This window comes from Euprymna scolopes, chromosome 38 (genome assembly GCF_053919585.1).
Source record: "Euprymna scolopes isolate OS-2025 chromosome 38, ASM5391958v1, whole genome shotgun sequence".
Taxonomy (NCBI): Eukaryota; Metazoa; Mollusca; class Cephalopoda; order Sepiida; family Sepiolidae; genus Euprymna; species Euprymna scolopes.
This window is the reverse complement of record NC_136519.1, coordinates 734,666-748,428: the sequence shown is the minus strand read 5'-3', so window position 1 is coordinate 748,428 and position 13,763 is coordinate 734,666. Positions and strand designations below refer to the sequence as shown.

At 31.0% G+C, this 13,763-nt stretch overlaps 1 long non-coding RNA gene across 1 annotated transcript; it reads right to left on the bottom strand.

Annotated features, from left to right (window-relative positions):
• Positions 1-399: 399 nt before the first annotated feature.
• LOC145263045 (uncharacterized) lies at positions 400-11,196 on the bottom strand. Its single transcript, XR_013864461.1, has 2 exons — positions 11,117-11,196; positions 400-6,027 (listed from the first exon to the last, which is right to left on the bottom strand). It is a non-coding gene; the product is annotated as an uncharacterized LOC145263045 (long non-coding RNA).
• Positions 11,197-13,763: the final 2,567 nt, after the last annotated feature.

The window sequence follows — 13,763 nt, the reverse complement described above, 5'->3', positions numbered from 1 at the left end:
TTTGGCTTGTTTTCTGTAATAGTGTAATATAGAGGGTATATACTAGATGCCATTGGTCTCTTTATACATATATACAAAATATGACTATGTTATAAACGAATATTTCAAAACTTGTTACACAGAATGTATATTTAGTCTTTATTTTGCGTGCTGTCTTTGTGGTGTATATACTCGTCTTTAACAATGTAGGTATAACCTTATGCACTGTGTCGTCTTTTGCATGTGTGCTAGTGTGGGCATGGGTGTATTACACATCAATAACAGCTCAATAAACATATGCATTAACATATCTGAACGATGTACAAAGGGAACATACCTGTTACAGTTCCATGATTTCATATTTGACTTGAACAGCTGTAAAATTAATACTTCCATGCAAAACAGTAACACCAAGACACCTTTTTGTATTTTCATAGCTTTATTTTCATGTTAATCAGATCCCTGAGTTCCCCAGATTTTACTTCTCGGCTGTGGTGTCTATATTATCTTCCAGCACATAAAGTGACTCTATTTTAGTGCAGATCTCTTTGGTAACTGGCCTCAACTGTCCAATCCGGAAACTCTCCTCTGACTGGTCATATATAAGCAAACATTTCCATCCCTTCTTTGTAATCTCTTACGTTTTTAAAAAAATCATCTTTTATTATTGATTTAAACTATTTTTGTCACTTATGTTTATTGTAAACATTTTTTTGCTCATTGAAATAATAACCATCATGTTATTGTTAAAAGATTCCTTTTGTATCTAACACAGCTATGCAAACTGCATACCTACTAGCTATGTGCTAATACTAGCTTTTTCCATCACAGCATTTCAGCATCATTGGAGACACTAACTTCTACTAGGGTTGCTTCTTTCTCCTTTTTGTCGTATATCACTGTCAGATTTTATGGCTCCATTTTCTAGCTGAAGGGCATAGTCATAGTGGATAGTGTACGACATTTCCAACTGTTCTTTCTCGTATATTTTCTCAGGACTTGCTGCTGTATACGATATTCAACTTTTTATAGATCGTTCACTAGATCTATTTACACACTCCATTGTTTCCTTGTATAGCAGCCGTCCCCCAGCAGAAACGTACACTCTTTACTTCTGTGTGACAGAACATACACTTGCTGTCATCGCTTAGACCACTCATGTATTCTCATATGCGTTTTTAAATTTCAATTGAGAAGGCAAATCCACAAATTTTTACAGATATTATCACTTAAAGCAAGTCCTAACTCTTTGCAAGCTTTCCAGTGTAGGCATTTGCAGAGCTTATTGTGTTGCTTAGTATAATGGCCATCGACAAGTAGGATCTTTATATTAAGTGGTTTACGCTTTCAACACACTTCTGAAAAAAAAAACCATTTGTCATTCTGGGAAACTCCAGTCATTTTTACATCATATATATATATTCGATGCCAATGTTTCCTTCGTCATTAACATGCAATATCTTTGTGTTCTTATATGCATTTTTTTCATTACAATTAAGAGAGAAAGCAGATCCACACACTTTACAGAGGGTTTTTCACACGTGTACATACGTGTGCAATTTTAAACTGTGATTCACACAAACCATAAAAAGAGTTTCTCATTTTCTTTTTTTTTTCATTTTTCTTAAACTTTTTATTCTAGGGGATGGGACATCCAACCAGATGTCTGACATTTACCCCTATTTTAGTGAGTCCAACCAAGATATCTTTTCAGAATTCTAGCCGTCCCTTTCAGTGCAATCGTTTGTATTTCACTTGCACTTGGTTCACCGGGTATGCTTGCTATGTACTTTTTAAAGTTCTTTTTCATAAGCCCAGTTGCACCTATGATGACTGGTATAATTGAAACGTCTTTTAATTTTCAATTTCGTTTCATATCATACATAAGTCCTTGATACTTTGTAATCTTTTCCCTCTCAACTCTGTTAAGCCCTGTATCATTGGGTACACTGACCTCTATTACGGTCGCTTATTTGTTTGCTCTGTCGCAAATCACTATATCTGGTTTAACAGCTGCATTTTCAAGATATGTAGCAGTAGGGATTATGTGATATTAATGTGCCATTCAGTACAATTAAACACCCACACACTTGACAAAAATTCTGTCTTATTGTTTTAATGTTCTTATCATTAGCTGTGGATTAGGCAACCTACCTGATATCGCATGCATTCTGAGAGATCTTTTAAAATTCTAACCATCCCTTTTCTTGTACTTCGTATTATTTAAATTATTTGGACTACTGTTCTCATCTTGAGTGTTATTGTTTTCTGATTCTATTTAATTTGTAAGACAGTATTGTTCAAAATGCTGGACCAGTTTTGTGATGGAGGCTAACACTTCTTTTGTACTATAGACGTAACATCTTGAGATTTGGATTTTAGGAGCTCATCAGATATTGCCGGTACTCACAATAATGGCATGATATTGATGGTCAATCCCATGGATCTCCATACCCCCTGTTTCTCTGGGCAAATATAGCCTAGGCAAACTTTAGTTTCTGTATGTTATTGTGTACGGTGGCAATATTTTCCTCGTTTTATTGTCTAATTTGTTCAAGTCTTTTTGTGGCCAGACAACAATGCCAAACTGGCATGGCTAATTGGTTAATGAGTTACCTTGTTTTTGTTTGTGAGCTGTTTTATAATTTTTACACTCATGACAAAGCCTACATTTGTCATTCTGGGAAATTCTAGCCATTTTTTTTACAATTTTTCCTTATACTTAATATATATATCCATTCAATGCCAACTTTTTTCTCTCATCTTGACATGTTGAATTGAATCATTCTCTTCTATGCCAAGGTATTTGTATGTCCCTGCCCTTGTAACATAGTGCATATGAGCGCATAGAAAAGTATCAGCAGCAGCAAAGAATGGTTGACTTGCAGAGATATTAGCAGCTGCAGTAGCCAAAAAACACGCATATGCTAATTAGAAAGTGTGCACAAAAAGAAAAAAATGTACCACATGCTTGGGAGAAAAAGTCAACATCAAAGTAAACTGATGTATAAAGTTGAGAATGAGAATGGGTCGGCCGTGACTGGCATGCGGTCAGAGAAAGAAGAAACACTTTTCTCAAGTGAGATGAACATATGGCAGTGAGAGACTTTTTGAAGTGGTGCTGAATATAACAATAATAAAACCTTTTGTTGAAAAGAAAAAAATGCTGACCCAAATTTTTATTTATTTTTTTTGTTGGTTTGTAATTGCAATGTTACACTCTTCATGGTCTTTGATTTCAGTATCTTCATTAAACTATATGTTCTCACCTTTGACCTTCTTTTGAGCTATTATGGAGCACTTGGCTTATTTTTCTAGACCAAACTTCATTCCAATATCTTTATGTATTCTTCTGTGCGTTTTTAAATTACAATTAAGAGAGAAAGCTAAACCACATACTTTACAGATAAATGGTTTCTCACGCGTGTGGACGCGCATGTGCGATTTTAAGCTTCCATTCACAGAAAATGCAGATTCACACAAATCACAAGCAAACGGTTTCTCTCCAGTGTGTGTTCGCATGTGTGATATTAACGTGCCTTTCTGTGCAAATAAGCATCCGCAAACTTGACATAAAAATGGTTTCTCGCCTGTGTGTGTTCTCTTATGTGTTTTCAAACTGCTGATTACAGAAAAAGACGATTCACACAAATCACAATGAAATGGTTTTTCACCTGTGTGCGTTCGATTGTGTAATGTTAATGTGTTCTTGTGAGAAAATGAAGATCCACAGATTTTGCACAAAAACGGTTTCTCGTTTGTATGTTTTTTCATGTGGTTTTCTAAACGTGATTTTATAGGAAACACAGATTTGCAAAAGTTGCATGGAAATGGTCGCTCATTTGTGTGTAGTTGCATGTGTTTTTTTAAATTGCTGTTTAGAGAAAACACGTTTTTGCAAACTTCACATGAAAATGGTTTCTCTCCGGTGTGTGTTCTTATGTGCGTTTTTAGACTACTTTTAACAGAAAAAGCACAACCACAGATTTCACATGAAAATGGTTTTTCTCCTGTGTGTGTTCGTGTGTGTAATTTTAAAGAACTTCTCTGTGAAAATGAAGAGCCGCATATTTCACAGGAGAATGGCTTCTCACCAGTGTGTACTCGCATGTGTGACTTTAACCTACTGTAAACAGAAAACAGAGATCCACAAATGTCACATGTGAATACTTCCTTACCTTTATGTTGTTTCATGTGTAACGTTAAGGTGCTTTTCTGAGAAAATGAATGGTCACATACTTTGCAGCTAAACTGTCTCTCTCCTTTATATGTTTGCATTTTGCTATGAAGTATGATTCCTATTTCAATACAACTCAATATGTTTTGTGTTAACAAATGTCATGTGAATGCTTCCTCACCTCTATGTTGTTTCGTGTGATTTTAGCCGATTGTAGACAGAAAACAGAGATCTACAAATGACACATATGTAATTTTAAAGAACTTGAACTTCTCAAGAATGAAGGGGCCCTCCTCAGCTCTACCACTTGATGTCTGTATGAGATACATAAATATTTGAATATTACTGTAAATCTCTTTTATGTTTCAAATGTTGAGTTAGTAAACAAGTAAAGAATATTAATTCTTCCCTCCCCAATTGACCAGTTTAATACGTTATAGTATATATTTTTTTGGTCTTACTAAATTCCAGGACAAGAATGCATCTAGTTTAGTGGAGTATCCAGTTTAGTGATGTTACTATAAACAACATCACTTAAAGAAAATGCACCATTGCTATTAGAAGCTACTGTTGGTAAGACATACAAAGAAGATCTTATTTGGGCTGCAAATACTATGTGTGTACTCGCATGTGTGATTTTAACCAAGTGTACACAGAAAAGAGATCCACAAATGTCACAGGTGAATGCTTCCTCACCTCTATGTTGCTTCATGTGTAACATTACTTTTCTTAAAAGATGAACGGTCACATACTTTACAGCTGAACTATCTCTCTCCTTTGTGTTTGCTTTTTGTCATCAAGTACGATTCCTATTTCAATGTGTTTTGCATTAACATTCTTCAGAGATAATCAGATTTAAAATCTGAGTCTTTACTCATCCAAAACAAGATTTTTTGTGTAAGAAAATATTTGTTAGAACAAAGGCACATGTGTATTTTTTAAGACTCACATTTCTGCTTGATTATGTTTCTAGTTTACATCTTTTTAAAACAAAATCTATGTAAAATGAAGCACGTGTGTTGAGTATTTTCTAAAACTATTCTGTGTTAGCAATGTCGAATACTTTCTGAGGAAGCTCATTGAAATAAGTTACTTTTTTGTCTCATGTGAATATTCAGAGATAATTAAATTTTAATTCTAAGTTTTATTCTTCTTATAATTAAACTTCTTTTATTTGATTAAAAAAACAGCTCTAAGACTAACTCAGATTTGTTAAATTCCCCAAAAGGTAAAAAAAACAGAAAATGTATCACCCTTAAAAGCATTAAATTATATGTCCTTAAAAATGATATCTGCTTAGGAAATCGATGATTATCAATGACTTGTAACTTTGAAATATAGGAGTCTTTTACATTTTGCATTAAATATATATGTTCAAAACTGATCTCTGACTCTAAATTTAAAAAAAATGCTCATATAATGCACAATTTAAAGTGTGAGAATCATATTTCAGGGTTGTTTCATCTTTTGTTAGATATTTATTGAGATTCACTTGTTGAATATAAAATCTGCTCATCCAAAACAAAATCTCCGGTAAGAAAATATTTGCTATCATATATAGGCACACACGTTTTTTAACATTCACATTTCTGCATGATAATGTTTCTGATTTGCATCTTTTTATGACAAAATCTATATAAAATGAACTATGTGTGTGAGTGTTAACTATGTTGAATACTTCAAGCACCTGATGAAGCTCATTGGAATGAGTCAGTTTTTCTTCTGTGAATATTGACAAATTTTTAATAAATTGAATAGAAATATATTTCATAGGAAATACTAAAATCATATAAAAATATTGATCCAAGGATGTGAATTTGTGCTTTCACAAATTTACAAATTTTATGATTGTTTTCGTAGGTGAATGGCATCTGTAAAAAAAGAAAAGGGGATATTAATACTTGCTGAACAGTTTTTAATTATTTACTTATATAAATGAATCCTTATATAAATTTACTTATATAAATGAAAAGAAAAGAGGATATTAATACCTGTTGAATAGTTTTTAATAATTTACTTATATAAATGAATCCTTATATAAATTTACTTATATAAATGAAAAGAAAAGAGGATATTAATACCTGTTGAATAGTTTTTAATAATTTACTTATATAAATGAATCCTTATATAAATTTATTATATAAATGAAAAGAGGATATTAATACTTGCTGAATATTTTTTATTATTTAATTATATAAATGAATCCTTATATAAATTTACTTATATAAATGAAAAGAAAAGAGGATATTAATACTTGCTGAACAGTTTTTTATTATTTACTTATATAAATGAATCCTTATATAAATTTACTTATATAAATGAAAAGAAAAGAGGATATTAATACTTGTTGAACAGTTTTTGATTATTTACTTATATAAATGAATCCTTATATAAATTTACTTATATAAATGAAAAGAGGATATTAATACTTGCTGAATATTTTTTATTATTTACTTATATAAATGAATCCTTATATAAATGTACTTATATAAATGAAAAGAAAAGAGGATATTAATACTTGCTGAACAGTTTTTTTATTGTTTACTTATATAAATGAATCCTTATATAAATTTACTTATATAAATGAAAAGAAAAGAGGATATTAATACTTGCTAAACAGTTTTTTATTATTTACTTATATAAATGAATCCTTATATAAATTTACTTATATAAATGAATTACTTATATAAATGAATCCTTATTTATGTTTTAATAATATATTGTCACATGCATGTTAACAAATTGTGTTTACTATTATTCAATTCTGTAATGGAATGTCATTTTAACATAAAAAGTTTTACATTATTATCCTCAGGAAACATGCACATTTAACTCTAATTCTATGACTAAGTAAATAATAATGAAGTAGACTAAAGTCTGGAGCCCTGGTAAAGCAACTATCATAGAAGAATAAATATCTACTATCTACAAATACAGCAGAGATGTTATTGTAGATCTATGGATTTACAAGAAATTTACAATTTTTATGACTTTCCTATTCTTAAATATATTCCGAATATCTTTAAATTCTAGTATAAAAATAATGTTAAAGTAGAAATTAAAGAAATGTTTTCTTTCACAACTCAGCAACCAGAAACTTTTACAACTATATTGAAGGTTTCATTTTCCTCACTTTAAATACAAGTAAAAACTTGGAAAACTACAAAACATGCAAGCACTATATAAATTACAATTTCAAAATGAATCTATCAGGGAATAAACTAAATAGTTATACCATACCATACAACTAAATAAAATAAGTATAAAACTAAACGAAAGCTGTATAAAATAATTGAACGTTTACAATTTATACATATTATGAGAGGAAGTGGTTTTTGTTAATCTTTCTTTGTGTAGTAAGCATCTAAAAATTCTTTATTGTTCATATTTTGTATGATTAAAGTATTAATCCTGACTTATTCTTAGAAATTTATAGTTTGGAGATATTTCTATACCTAATTATTTGAAGTCAGAATGTTATTCAGATTTCACTATGAATTTCGATTAAATGAAAGCAATACTTTTGTTTTTAAAGATTCCAACAACAATCATGAAAATGAGGGGAAGTTTTTATCATGGATTATTGGGCATAATATCTTGTAAATGTCTTCGATAATACAAACTAAACACTGCTTGGAAATCTCTAAATAAATTCCAATGTTATGTTGTTGAAAGTTAAGTACCAAAATATGGCTGCATTATTAAGGCTATATGTAATATTTGTCTTCAATAAGTGGGATGAAATTCTTATTTGCAAGAAAAGAATTTTTATGTCATCTCTTCCCAGATGTGTATAATTTTTCTCACACAAATGATGAGATTTACCGCTGAATGAAACTGTTTAGTGTATTACTAACCCTCACATCTACTTACCGTGATCTCCTAAATTTAATTTATGGTTGCTTGACATTATAAAAAGTTTGTTTTACAATTGTTACATCTACCCTTTCTTAAAATTAGTCCTTTATGCAAATGATGTAATAATAGATCCAATATTGCTACAACCTTTTACAAGTTTTGATTTTATTAAACCAAGATATCTTTCCAAACATTTTTTATTATTATACTTCACTTATCTGAATAAAAAAAAACAGCTCTAAAACTACCCAAGATTTGTGACATCATTCACAAGAAAAATAGCAGTGTGCTCCCTGTTGAATACGGTAAGTTTGGGAACATGAGTTCAAACCATATAATTATACAAAATACTGTTAGAAACCCATCGAATATATGTCCGCCTATGTCACGGTAACATATATTGAGTGAGTTTTTAACAGTATTTTGTATAATTATTTAGTTTGAACTAATTTTCCCAAACTCAATAGCAAGCATGAAGCCATTTTTCTTTGTCAAATATATCGATAAACACTGCATGATTTTAAAAAGATTTCACGTTTTAAAATGAGTAAAACCACTAAAAAGTTTTGCAGGTATGTAGAAAAGTAACTTATCTTGCCTTTGATAACATTTATTTGTTATATATTTGTTTTTGACCACTTTTTCGAATCTACGTGTAGGTATGTGAAAATGCCAAGGCTTTTGCGAGGGTTAAGTGGCATTGATAACTTGAGTAAGCCGTAATTCTGTGCACTGAGGTATGTGTCATAAATTGGCCCCTACCACCTATATCCGGGGGGTTAACTACACCGCAGGGATACTGATGAGGTAGCACACATGTTTCGCTACATGCTGGTATTTGAATTATTTTCATACGTTCAGTAGAAGTGTAAAAATTTTTGAAGTGAAGTTTTGTGTCATTTAAATCATCATTATTAGACCTGAAGGTAAGTTGTAATAGTTTTGAAACTATATATATTCGTTAATATAGATATTAAACATTATTTGTGCGAAATATGAAGCCTATATGACTTTACCTTCATTGGTTTTGAGTTTACCTAAAATGTGAAGCCGTTACGAAAATTTTCAAAATTTCACTAACGCCATATCGTTAACCTACGCACTTTGTTTACAAATATTTTCCAACAACGGCAATGACGCCAAACTACGACTGGCTAAAAAAATTCTTTTAAATTATTAAAATTTATTTCAGCATAATGAACTTTTAGGATTTAAATTATTTTACTTTCTTTAAACCAAAACATTTCTCCCCGGCAAAATATTTTATCATTTTATCGAGCTGCTTTTTTTTTTCTTCCATTTTGTTACTTTGCTTTTTTTTCTATAATAAACTAATAAACAAATTTACAATTAAAAAAAATACAAGAGTTATTTTTAAAATTTAAAAATAAAACTTTCATGAATATATTTTTTTATTATGCGCATTTTGCAAACTTTAAATTCTAAAAGTTTTAATAATTTAAAAGAAATTTTGGGTTTGTATTGCTGTACACATTCGAAAAAGTTGTCAAAAACAAATATATAACAAATAAATATTATCAAAGGCAAGATAAGTTACTTTTCTACCAAACTGGATACATTTTTTGTTTTTATTCAATGTAACATGTTTATTCAGCTCGAAAAACATGCAGTGCTTACCGTTGTATTGGAAAATTCAAAATGGCGGCCACTCTCTCTTAAACACGGTAAGTTTGGGAAAAGGTGTTATAAATAATAAACTAGACAAAATACTATTAAAAAAACACCGAATATATGCCAACTTATGTCACGGTAACATATAATGAGCGAATTTCTAACAGTATGTTGTCTAGTTTATTATTTATAACATCTTTTCTTGAACTTACCGTGTTAAAGAGAGTGTCGGGCGCCATTTTGAATTTTCCAATACATCGATAAACACTGTATTCGAGCTGAATAAAAACACGAAAAATATATCCAGTTCGGTAGAAAAGTAACTTATCTTGCCTTTGATAACATTTATTTGTTATATATTTGTTTTTTTGACAACTTTTTCGAATCTATGTGTACAGTAGTAATACAAACCCGAAATTTTAATTTATATGCTAAAAGAAATTTTAATAATTTATATGCTAAAAGTTCATGAGAAATGTAAAAAAAAAAAAAAAAATTATATTTATTGGTGTTTCTGCAGTTTATTTTGACATAAAAAATCAGCATTAGCAGCAGACTTGAAGTCTGCTGCTAATGATCTGCCAGACTTCATATGCGGGGATAATATTGCCTTAAGTAATTGACTACATCTTCCGCCCCAGCATCCCCCTTCACCTCTTAATCTTGTAAATAATTCATTAATAAACTTTCAAAATATATTTTTCTTGTTCTCCATTCAATAAGCTCTCCAGTGATATTTGTCTTTTTGAAATCGGACAAGAAATAAGAAAGTTATGACAAAATAACTGTGAAAAATCTTGATATCGGTCACAACTTTGTTAAGGAAATCCATTGATTCTATTGTCAAAAATTCGCCTCAAATTTCAGCTTTAGAATTGTTGTAACTTTCTTATTATTTGTCCTACAGAGGTGGTTCAAGTATCATTAGAATGGTCTCTGCATACTCTTTCTGCTGAGCTGTTCCATTTTAAGATATGTTAACTTTGAATTTTTCTTTCACGTACCTACTACGTGTATAGTAACACAAACCCGTTTCAAATAATTGTTACAAAAGTACAAACGGAAAATCGTGAAAAGTTATCTCCCTTACTTTGTCAGCATTAAAAACGAAGTACGGCTGAATTTTATTGTAAACGCTAAAAACAGTCTCTTTCTCACACACACGCCCGCGCACACACACACACACACACTCTCTCTCTCTCTCTCTCTCTCTCTCTCTCTCTCTCTCTCCTTTGCTTTCTTTCTCTCTAGTTCGGAAAGATCCCATTACGTTGCAATGTTGCATTTTCCTCGCCAGGAATCATTTTGCTACTTTCCTTCGAGGCAATTATCACAAAAATATATAAACATTCAAGAAATTTTTTATTTAAATTTCCGAATAACTTTTCTGTTTTAACGAACGAAGTGAATAAAAGACGTGTCAGGAGAAACATTTTAAAAAATCATAAAAGAAATTAAATTAACACTTACTTTTATTTCTAATCTGCTATCAAGGGGGGAAAAAACGGAGCTTTCAGATTCATTTTCGTTGATCGAGGTTAATTTATAAAAATACAAGATGGCGACTGGAAGAGCAGGTTCGCAGAAAATTAAAGAGAAGAAAAGAGAAGGGCAAGAACTTTCGTAAAATTGTCTTTTACTGGTAAATGAAAACAGTTTTCGAAGACAGAGAAATTTGAGTTTTTAGTTATCTCCCCTAGATAAAACCGGTCATTCAAACTAGCGATATATTAGTTATCTTTAAGTTTAGTGATCGTTGTTAAACGCTGTAAAAGGATTCTGTGGACTTGTCGGTTGCCCGGTGGAAAAATCCCCTCAGTTTTTATAACAGTTTTTGTTTTCTTTTCAAATATTAATATGTTTTAGTAAAATAAAAGGGTTGCTTTTTTTTTGTTTTGTTTTTGTTTTTTGTTTTTACAAAATAAAAAAAATGGTGAAGTTAAGTTAACTATATTTTTATTAAACAATTCAAATAAATACTATTTTTAATGTAAACTACTGTTACAATAATTTTTGTTCGTTCGCTAAGATAAAAAAAAAAAATATAAAAGTTGAAAGCTCTCGCTTCATAAATACATTTTTGGGTATGTTTTACTGTCCACATTTCTTCGAAACAGTGGTTAAAAAAAAAAAAAAAAAAACTTGTAGTAAAAATACATTTTAAAAGGGGGGATTTTTCTGAGTCTTCACCGGGCAGTCACTGTCCCGCAGAAAGTCTTTTATAATCATTTGTAAATAACAGGGATTAATCTTGAATTTAACCGTATATTTTGAGGTGTCCTTTTAGTAGGGTAGTTGTACCTGAGCTAATTATTTATCTTTTAGAACTAGGCACCGCCAAAACTGGGGGGGGGGGGCAGGTCAGTACTTTTTGACGGACCGTCTTTTTAAAAATCTACCAAAAATCAGGTAATTATCCGATCAATACGAAATTTGCAGCGATTATTAGGAGAAGAATGAACTTTATAACAGTGTACTTATTTTTCATAAACGATATTTATATATATATATTTTTTTGCTTACAACCCCCCCCCTTGTTTTGAAGTGGGAACAAATATGCTTAAAATAATCATCTGAAACTGAACAAAACATATTGTGTTGTTGTAAGGGACAGAATTATAGATTAAAAAAAAAAAAAAAAAAAATTGTTTGCATACCTTATTTTTACGTCTGAATATCAGAACTTCGATTGTGTTTAATTATCCCGCTTTTGAGTTTTGAAGTGTGAAATTCGGTGAATATGTTAAGTAAAATAATTAATTTAAGTTAAGCAAAACAAAAAAAAATTTTTTTTAATATTTATACGAAAAAAGCCATTTTAAAATTTTTGATAAATAAATTAACAATTTTTTTTTAGCGAGCCGAATAATGCATGACCATTATTAAACAGGGCATGCTTTGAATAATCGATACAAAAAAAAATTCGATAAATATTGTGCCCTTTGTGTTAAAAATAGCATCATTTTTTTCGATCTCGTTTGAAAACGTTTGCCGCCTTTCGACTACGGTGGACCAAACGCGCTGAAATAATTTTTTTTTATTCTGCTTTAAATTGCCCCCCCCCCCTCATTTTGGGGAGCCTGGCCCCCACACACATACACATTAAAAACCAAACTCATACAAATGGTCACCTATCTGGTACTGGCCAGCCTCAGCTTAATAATACATTGAAATTTTCGTCACTGAAAAATAAGTTTTTTTGGCCTGTTTGGTCTTCCATAGTTTTCTCCTCATCAAAAGAAAACGTAAACAGAGTCGATCTGAACTCTACGACGACGCGAAATATCTGGTTACCTATATGAATAAGTGGAATTATTTGAAATTCAGGTACTTATATTATAATATTTTTGCATATTCTCTTAGAAAATCATCCTAAATCTTAGTTAGACAATAAATAAATAAATTAATTATTTCAAAAACCCTTTTTTTTTTAAATATTTAAGTACGTTTTTTGTGCAAGACAAAAAATGTCAATTGTTAACTTTTGGGGAAAATTTAACATTTAAAATTGAATTAAAAATAGTAGAAAAAGTTTTACATTATTCTGTTTTCTATATGATAAAATTCAGGGTTTTATCTTTCTGGAAAAAAAAAAGTTACTCAGAAATAATGGATTTTAATAAATGTAATTTAGTTTTAAAAAACAACAACAACTTGATTTTGCGGCCATTTTTGGCGGTGCCTATTTAGAACCCTCAATAAAAACGACAAACTCCTTTTAACATTAAACATTTACAAGTATTTATTCAACGGGATAATAGTGGTGGTGGGTGGAGCTCGAAGTTCTTGAGTCAGGTCCACGTCGGACTGTCGGTGCTGGGCGAGGAGGAGAGGAAGGTGTGTCTTCGCTCGCGGCTCTGTGCTGACTGTTGGATGTCCCCTCTGCACTTTTTTTGGGGACAGTAGGATCAGTGCGCCCTGCCTGTCGATTGGCCAGTCTATGGCGGAAGAACTTACAGGGAAGCATTGATCCGCCAGAGAGTATAGTTCATTGAGGGGGGGGTTGCTACATCACCCCCTGCTTAGGCGGAAAGCCGATAAAGAAGAAATGTAGTAGTTGTTAAGAGAGAAAAAAAATGTTCATAAAAGTTGTTTTTTTTTTTGAGAAAATGTTCTT